We start from the raw sequence: 9,457 nt of genomic DNA, 5'->3' as shown, positions 1-9,457 counted from the left end.
ACCCATCTTCAGAGCCCATCCTACTTCTCCATTAAAGAGCTGTTCTGAAAACATCCATCTTCTTACCACACTCTTTACTTACTGCCCAAGTCACCCCTAACTTGCCTACATCCCTCCCCTGCACAAAGTAGATTTATGTCTGGAAAGCAGCAGACATTTTTCCTTGTAAGATATATGAGTCCAAGAAGAAAAGAAAAGATCTGAATCCAGAGACCTGAGTTACAGATTTGACTGGGATCATCAGTGCTCACTTGTAATGTCAGCACTCAGCAGGCAGACACAAGAGGAGCATGAGTTCCAGGCCAGTCTGAGCTATGGGAGACTTTGTCTCAAAATAAATAAATAAATAAATAAATAAATAAATAAATAAATAAATAAATAAAGTCCATCGACAACAACACAACCATATTGAACTGCTGAAATTCATCAAAGGATATGAGAATAGCTTGGTTGTATATTGTATCTGGAGGAAGAATCTCCTTAGCCATTCTGACTCCTTTTTCCAGTCTGAAGGTACAGAAATAGTAATGGAGGACGGTGAGACAATCTAGGTTTCTCCCCCTAAAATGTTTGTCTCCTGATACAAATGTGTTGTATATTCCTTCCCGTGCCTTTTTGATCCTTCACACCATCCCATGGGCCCTTCTGATGGCTGACCTGAGGGAGAGTAGGAGCAGATGGACTCACACAGGAGGAAGACGTCTCCCTTCTGCCAGGATCCTGGACTCAACTCTAATTCTACAAAAGTGTTCCTGTCTGCTCTCCAGTGGTACAGCTGCGTGGTGGTGTCTTTTATCGTCTGAAGGATAGACTCCCCACACACCAACCTGGGACTCTTCAACTTCAGAACTAGACATATTATTTCCAATAAAATATTTTCTGAAGCATTCAAGACCTCTGTCGTTCATTCCTAATCAATGATTTTACTTAAATCTCTGTCTTTCTGCTCCAGGTACAAGTGACATCCAGATTATGAACCTCCTCAAAGACAGTATTTATCCTCCCAGATGTTTGGAAAGTTGTCACCTGATGGCTTGTGGCTGGAAGTAATCTTTAGGAATTGTCTCTGGCCAAGTTTGTCCCATGAAGACTTGGAGACAAGGGTTTAGCTAAGACCCCATCAGTTCCAGGGATGCCTGGGGAGTTTCTTGGTTCTTCTTTGTCCCTGCCCTGCAGCCCAGTCTTCTCTCCAGTAAAGTCTGCTCTCTACCTTGCTGTATATTTTAGTCTTCAGTCAGGATGAGCATCAAATTCAGAATATTCATATCAATGGCAACCCCAAGCCTAGGAGTTGACAATTCACTAATAGCCTAGTAAATTTTTTTCTTGAAATGTTGAGTGTCAAAGTGGAAGTTACTTATGATAGGCAGATGCTGTAGGCACTGAGCCACACCCCAGTAATCTAATAATCAGGGTGAATTAACATCTCTCTTTTAATTCTCACAGTCTTCTTTCTAGGAACTCCAATGTGCAATTATCAACATAGGAAAATGCATATCTAAGGAAGAGATGCTAACGTGATTTTTTTAGGTTAAATTATCCACCACCTGATTATTAGAAAATCAATGTGGCACAAATAGTTACTGGCACAAAGTAACTGTGTGATTATTGAAACTTCCCTCCAACCTGAGTGCTACAGCTTACCATGGAGGGATACACACTAGTTATATGCTGGTACTGAAAGCAGTGGGTGATGATAGAATGGCTTTTGCTGAAGGAAATCCATAGTTTGGAAAGACACAGTGAACAGTTGTGGTGACACCTCATGAAATAAAGGCTAATGTGAAACCATGCCTTCTGGATTCTTTAAAGAAAATCTCGGGCCCAATGTGCTGGTACACATTTGAAATCCCAGTATTGACATGGGAAGAGGTGGGAGGGAGCTACGAGAATGAGAAGGGAAGAAGAGGAAGGATGCAGAGGTCATGAGGGAGCAGAAAGGTTGAGTCAGGTGAAGAATAGAAGAAAGGGTATGTGATAGGGTTTTAGATGGGGGAGTGGTAGGAAAGGAAGAGAGGGAGAAGGGAACTGGGATTGTCCTGTAAATCAATCTTCTTTCTAATTCAAATAAAAAAATGATTAAAAAAAAGAAATCCCAGTTTTGAGACAGGGGAGTCACCCAGTCAAGGTCAGCCTGAGCCACAGAGTGAGAAACTGTCTCAAAACAAATGAGAGAGAGAGATTGAGTGAGAGAGAACCAATAGCAACAGCATCTTTCATGTTCTGCTACTTGAGAGTACAAGAGAAGTAGGTTAAATTCTACATTTAGCCTGTGCTGCCTCTGTGCCAGGTGGAGATGCTGACTGGGAAAGGAGAGAGCATCTAGACACCAGATGCTTTGATACATCAGCATATTCAGCTTCCATAAAACTGAAGTCCCTGGATGCAGGCTTAATCACAGATTAAGACCCCAGAGCATTGTTAGGAAACCTCTCGCAGGAACAGGAAAAGATCCCCCATAAACGTAGCAAAAATGGCCAGGGCCGGTGTGAGAAAGCAGAAATAAGAAGTCAGGAGGTGAGAAAGTGAGGCACATAAGAGGGCACATACTAAGTAATGTTGGGACCCATTGTGAATATGTTTTACAGCAATGTGCTGAGAAATAGATCATTTTAGTCATGTTCTTGAATAATTCTTATGTTTTAATTTTTAAAATCATTGTGTAGGACACAATAGCACCTGTGTGGCTATCAGAGGATAACTCTGTGGGGTCAGCTCTCTCCTTCCGCCTTGACAAGCACCTTTAAGTGACAGAGACATCTCCCTGACCACCAACACGGTTGAATTCTTTTAACAAAAAATGTTTTTTGAAAGATGTATTTCTTTATTTTATGTACATGGGTGTTTTGTGTGCACGTATGTCTGCACACTGAGAAAAAAGGGCTTGGGGGTACCATGGAACCACAGTTAAGGAAGGTTGTAAGTTACCACATAAAAGTTGAGATTGAGTGTCGGGGTTGGAAATTGAAGCCAGGACCTGCAGCCAGAGCTCTTAATCATGGAGATATCTCTCCAGCCCCAACAAAAAGTATTTAAAAATAGTTCATCTTAATCTGTAAATTTCCATAGGAAAAAAAAAGGGTGGGAAAAGCAAACTCTGAAACGAAAATGACAAAGGTAGCCCTTGTGCTGCGGGCCTGTAATCCCAGAAGTTGGGAAGCTGAGGAGGTCAGGATCATAATAGAGAAATCTACAGAGACAGCTGAACCAAGCTCATGGTAACTCATGAACTCTAGACCTGCAACTGTGGAGACTCCAGGAGACCGAACCAGGCCCTCCATATGTGGGAGACAGTTGTCAATCTTGGAATATCAAAGGGTCCCCTGGCAGTAGGACCACAATACAAACCTGGTACATGAGCTAGCTTGTTGGAGACCATTCCCTATGGTGGGATGCCATGCTCAGCCTTAATGCATGGGAGAGGGACCTGCCCCTGCCCAACCTATTGTGCCAGACTATGTTGACTCCTCATGGGAGCCCTTCACGTGAGGAGGAGTGGACTGGTGGTTGGCTAAGGGAGAGGTAAGGGAGATGAGAGGAAGCAAGGAAGGTAGGATGAGGGATAGGAGAGAGAACTATGGTTGGAATTTAAAATGAAATATTGAAAGACCCCCCCCAGACCACTAAGGGCCTCAGGATCCCGAGGAGCCCCCGAGACTCAGAAACCAGACCAAGAGCTGCAAAAGCAAGAGGGTTTATTGAACGAATACACATTCGGTGTCAGCAATATCGGGGAAGCTGCACACCCCAGCATGGGGTGCAAGCTCCTTATATAGGAAAAAACCGCAGATCAGCATACAGGCAAGGGGCACAAAGTGATTGATTACAAAGTATGATCTCATATTAGAGTGGTCACCTAGGTGTGACCTGCTTTTCTACAAAGGAAAAACCACAGAATGTACCCTGGAAAGCCCTTGATTGTCTGTTGGCCAGCCAGGTATGAACCAAAGAAGGTTGTCTTGGCGATTGCCCCCGTCTAAAGCATAGGATGTGCCCAGGTTTGGGGCCAGCTTCCTTGTAATGGGCCAAGGCCTGTGGGAAACATTTCCTCTCTGTGAACTAAAATCTTTCAATATAAAATTTTAAAAAATGGGAAACTGAAAAAGGAGTATTGATGAGACCAGTCTGTGCTGCATAGTAAGTTCAAGGATAGCCTGGGCTACTATGAGGCTGCCTAAAAAGAAAATTGAAATTTTACAAACTTTAAAAATAATTATTTTATTGTCTTTCTGCATTTACTTTAACCACATTGCATGTATTAAGTGTTTTTCTTTTATTAATGATAATGATACTAACTGATGATAGTGTTGGATGCTGAGAATCTAAAAGTGTTTAATGTTTAATGGTAGCAATGTGTCTACAACAGTCTTAGTCGTCCCTAAGGAGGGTGCCTGGAGGAGCTAGAACTTCCTGTACTGCAGAAGAGAACTGAGCAGCTGAGCTATATTCTGAATGACTGCAGTGAGGACCATGAAGATAGGCCACGGTGTATTGTGCAATATTATTTTAAGGTGTGTTATGTTTGTTTATGCTGTGGAACATTTGATTAATGATGCAAAGATGTGTTGTGTTCTTTTATGTTACATTTGTTTGCCTCTGTAAAGCTGTGATACTTAGCCTGTCTAAAACATCTGGTTGGTCTAATAAAGAGCTGAACAGCCAATAGCTAGGCAGGAGAAAGGACTGGTGGGGCGACAATCAGAGAGAGCATATAGAATGAAAAAGAGAGAGAGAAAAGGATCAAGGATCAAGGAGAAGGTGAGGGGGATGAAAGGGGCAGCCACCAGCCAGACAAGGAGTAAGAGTGAAAGAAAGGTATACAGAAATAGAGAAAGATAAAAGCCCAGAGACAAAAGACAGTTGATATAATTAGTTAAGAAAAGCTGGTTGGTGCCAGGTGGTGGTGGGGAGGCAGAGGCAGGCATGTCTCTGTGAACTAGAGGCCAGCCTGGTCCACAGAGTGAGTTCCAGGACAGCCGGGGCTGTTACACAAAGAAACCCTATTGAAAAAAAAAAATGAAAGAAAGAAAGAAAGAGGAAGGAAGGAAAGAAAAGCTGGTTAGAAACAAGCCAAGCTAAGGCTGGGCATGAATAGACTCCATGTGGATTTATTTGGGAATTGGGTGGCAGGTCCCCCAAAACAGCTGAAGAATGAAAACAAGCAACAGCAACAGTGGACAAACATCAGTTTCCCAGGAGTGAAACATACCTCCCAAGCACAGACATGCCTGGTTTGCAAGCACCTGCCTGACTCCATTTTTTGTTCAGACAAGGTGATTACTATCAAAATGATTTCTAATAGCATTTAAAGAATTTAAATGCTGTATTTAAAGATGCCATAGTAAAAACCAAGATTTGAGTGTCAGTGGTACAGATTCTGGGGGTCTCAGTGTTGGCAGGAAAGGCTGAGATGACTAATTTTGATAGCAATAGAACATGGGGAACCCAGTCCTAACTGATACATCTGTATCCCCTACAGCTCCTATATCTATGGCTCAGCAAACATCGATGAAGAGGGGATGGAATGGTGGTAAGAGCCAGAATTCTAGGAAGTCTGCTATGAAACAGTCTCTCCTAGAAATAAATGGCTGCATAAACAAGACTAGAACAATTGGCAATATCAATGGACTTGTAAACATAGAAACGAAACAAAGGGAAATTTGAGGGTCTCACCTGTATACAAAGAACTATTGGCAACTATTGACTGCTGGGAGGAGAATTAGCCTCTCCCAGGGATAAGCCCTTTTATTAATTATTCAGAGTGGTCCGTCTTGAAACTATATACACGTCGACAAAAATGAACTCAACAGGTTACACACACACACAAACACACACACACACACACACACACACACACACACACACGCATACACACATATGTAACAACAATGGTTAAAGAATATACATGTAACAATAATTAAAGAAAAAGAGGATATCAACTTGAGTGTGGAAGTGGAAACATAGGAGAGGTTAAAAAGAGGGTAGCTCATTTCACCTAGAGGGATACTCCCTCAGCCTAGACACACGGGGGAGGGCCTAGGCCCTATCCCAAAGGATATGACAGACTCTGAAGACCCCCATGGAAGGCCTCTTTTCCCTGGTGAGCAGAAATGGTATTGGATAGTTAGGGTGTTAGTGGGGGGCAGGGGAGGAGGAGAGGGAGAGGGAGAGGAACGGGGATTGACATGTAAAACAATCTTGTTTCTAATTTAAATTTAAAAAAAATTAAAATCACATTTTCAATGTTCTACAACTAGATTATCTTAGTTTAGCTTGAGGATATGTCACATCCCAAGTCAAATGCTTACAAGCTGAACTACAAAGCTGTATTTCCTTTTTAAAACATTAAGAGCTGGAGTACTGCAGTTGATGAGGAGCAAAACCAGCTCTCTCACACTTATGATATCAGGGCCAGCTCTCCCAATCTGCAATAATCATTTGCAAGTAAAGATATATGGATAAAAGGTTTTACTGCAGGATTTGCTGTGGCACACTACAGCTTCCATGATGAGATTGATTTTTTTCTTCCTGGGAGGTTGCAGGGGTAGAGGGTGGATACAAAGGTACAAGGAAATGAGTGAGATGGAGATAAATGATATGAAAGACAGAAAATCAATAAAAGAAGTGAAGAATGCAAAGAACGAAAAGTGGAACCTTGAGAGAAGCCATAAAAAAGAAAAAAGAGGGTAGCTGAGAGGGACTGGAGGGAGGAAAATGGGGAAAAACAGCATAATTGTATTTTAATTAAAACATAATAAAGAAAAAATAAAATAATACCCCTATGTATTGGGGACATTCTCTCTTCTTTCTATTTTTTCCTTTTGTTTATTTGTTTGCTTAGGTTTGGGGGAGGGGTTCAAGATGATTAATCTATGCTCCTGGAAACAAGGGGTGGAGGCAGAGAAAAATCAAGAATTCAAGATCATCCTTGGCTATATAAAAAGTACGAGAACAATATGTCTACAAGGTCCCTGCCTCAGGGTGGGGGAGGGGAGATGACAAATAATCCAATTCATTTCATCACTTAAAACTATTCATAATTAGCTTGATGTAATTTGATTCACCACATTGTTCTAAAGTGTCCATTTCCTCTATGAGAACTCATGTGTTCGGATCGGTGTCCTTTTGCAGAAGCCTCTTGTCCTCTTGGCGTCTGTGTCCTCATATTTTTAAACCTCTATTCTCTGACTTCTCAGATATTTTGGGTTCTCAGGCTTCGACACATCCACCTGATTAATGTGGGTGATCCAGGTCCTTTGAAGTGTGAGAAATTTTCCTTTCGAACAGGCGACCTTTAAATGGACTTGAAAAAGTGGATTCTCAAGGATCATAAACCTTATACACACACACAGTACTGACAGTTGTGTGCGCACTGCAAACCCAACACACTCTTCAGAGAGCAGGATGATTCAGATTTGTGACCTCCCATCCCGATCCACCACAGCCCACAATGCTCATAAACCAGCTCTGCTGGCCGCCACAGAGATTGTCCGACTACAGTTTATTTCAAAGCTCGCGGCACGGGAGCTCCCAAGACTTCTTAAGCAAGTGGTCACTGCAGCTAGAAAGATAGTCATAATGAGTTGTAAAGAGAGTTGTAAAAGGCAAAGCGGAACCTAAATGAAAAAGTGTACCAACCACGAAGGGATTCGAACCCTCAATCTTCTGATCCGAAGTCAGACGCCTTATCCATTAGGCCACGTGGTCCTATGAGAGTCTAATGGTGAAAAAGTATAACAAATGTCTGCAAAATGAGCAGATGACTGTCTACACTTTTTAGTTTTAGCCGAAAAGTACACTCTCTGCTGTGAACATCATTCCAAATAACATTATTCTAAAAATCTAAGTCACTTCTTGGATATAACACAGTAACAAGCAAAACGCAGATCTCCCGCTTTTATTTGTTTTTTTTTTTTTTTTAGATCTCCCGCTTTTAATCTCGGCACACTCTAAAGGCAGAGAGAGGTGGGAGGATTTCTGGGAGTTAGGGCTATCTTGTCAACATAGTGAATTTCAAGACAGCTAGGGCTACAAAGAGACCCTGTCTCAAAACAAACAAACAAACAAACAAAAACAAAAAACAGCAAGAACCAAAAAAAAATGACAGAGTATATTCCAATGTTCTCCAAACGCCACCCAAAAAATGAGAAATGTTCCACGTGTCTCTCGACTGGTAAGGTTTTTAATAAAGAAGCAAAAAGGAAAGAATTCACTATCCCGCTATAATCCTTGCTACTCGTGGTTGGCCAGTTTAGTCAGGTCTGAGACCCTCTGGGAACCAATGATAATCCTGAAAAGAGAGAAGAAAGACCCTCCCTGTGACCCTGCACTGTGCGCCTGTCCCCAGCTCACAATGCGTTCATTTACCTTGCTGTGTATTCTCCTTTGTGACCCTTGGAGAGAGAGTACAGGATAGAGGTTGGTTCATTGTCAGCTTGCCACTTCATCACGTGAGTAGGGAGCTTCACCTGAGGAATTATCCTGATTGTCTTAATTGATGTGGAAAAACTCACCCCGAATGTGGACCGTACTTCTTCTGGTAGCAGCACTGATTTAAAGACAAAAACAAAACAAATCTACATGGTAGACGGAAGATTATTCGCCTTGACTGGTTTTGGCCAGTGTTTCCATGCATCCATAGTTGACTAAGGACCAAGAATCCTCTAGGTTTTCGGTGCCAGATTGTGACTGCTGAGGTTCCCAGCCCGGTGGGCTCTCCGACGTGAAACCGCCACTGTGGGACTGCCCCATCCGGGAAGTACCCAGCTTCCAAGCTGACATACATACATTCCATACATACATACATCACATACAAGCATACATACATACACGCACACATCCTATCTGTCATGACCATTAGAAAAATCTAATACAGGCCCTGGTCTTGTACTTCCAGCCACTTGGACTTCCGAAGGTTGCAGCTGCCAAATTGCACCAGGAAATACCCTGTGGTTTCCTTCCCCAGCCACGCTGGGGTCCCACTCATCTAGGACTCATTCCCCCAGCTTGGAAATATGGAAGAAACTTGATTTTCTGAAAAGCTCGGCCAACCATAGACTTTCTCCTCTGGCTCTGCAGTTTCTTTCTCTTCAGTTCTAGGAAACCTGGTCTAAAACCCTCTGAACGTGGACCACCTTAGTGTCCGTCACACAGCCTGACAAGGGTCGGCATGTAGCCGGAATCCAAACTTACTCTGAGACCTAAAAGCATGAGAGGTTTTTTGTTTGTTTGTTTTCTAAGGAGCAGTTTAGAGTGTGTCGACCAGCATGAACAAAGTTGAAGAGAAATTTGCCCAAATAATTTGAAAATTTAAACAAAACCAATTATGTAAGAGATGTCACTTACAAAATTGGATTTAAGAAGAAATGGAAAACATTAATATCTCTAAAGCTGTTGCATAAATTGAGTAGTCAAAATTTCTCAGAGAAAATAATAAACCCAAATATGTTCAGTGGAA

At 42.2% G+C, this 9,457-nt stretch overlaps 1 non-coding gene across 1 annotated transcript; it reads right to left on the bottom strand.

Annotated features, from left to right (window-relative positions):
• Positions 1-7,634: 7,634 nt before the first annotated feature.
• Positions 7,635-7,707, bottom strand: Trnar-ucg. Its single transcript has one exon. It is a non-coding gene; the product is annotated as a tRNA-Arg (tRNA).
• Positions 7,708-9,457: the final 1,750 nt, after the last annotated feature.

The sequence above is a fragment of the Cricetulus griseus genome, chromosome 3, assembly GCF_003668045.3.
Source record: "Cricetulus griseus strain 17A/GY chromosome 3, alternate assembly CriGri-PICRH-1.0, whole genome shotgun sequence".
Taxonomy (NCBI): domain Eukaryota; kingdom Metazoa; phylum Chordata; class Mammalia; order Rodentia; family Cricetidae; genus Cricetulus; species Cricetulus griseus.
This window is presented reverse-complemented; position numbering and strand designations above follow the sequence as displayed.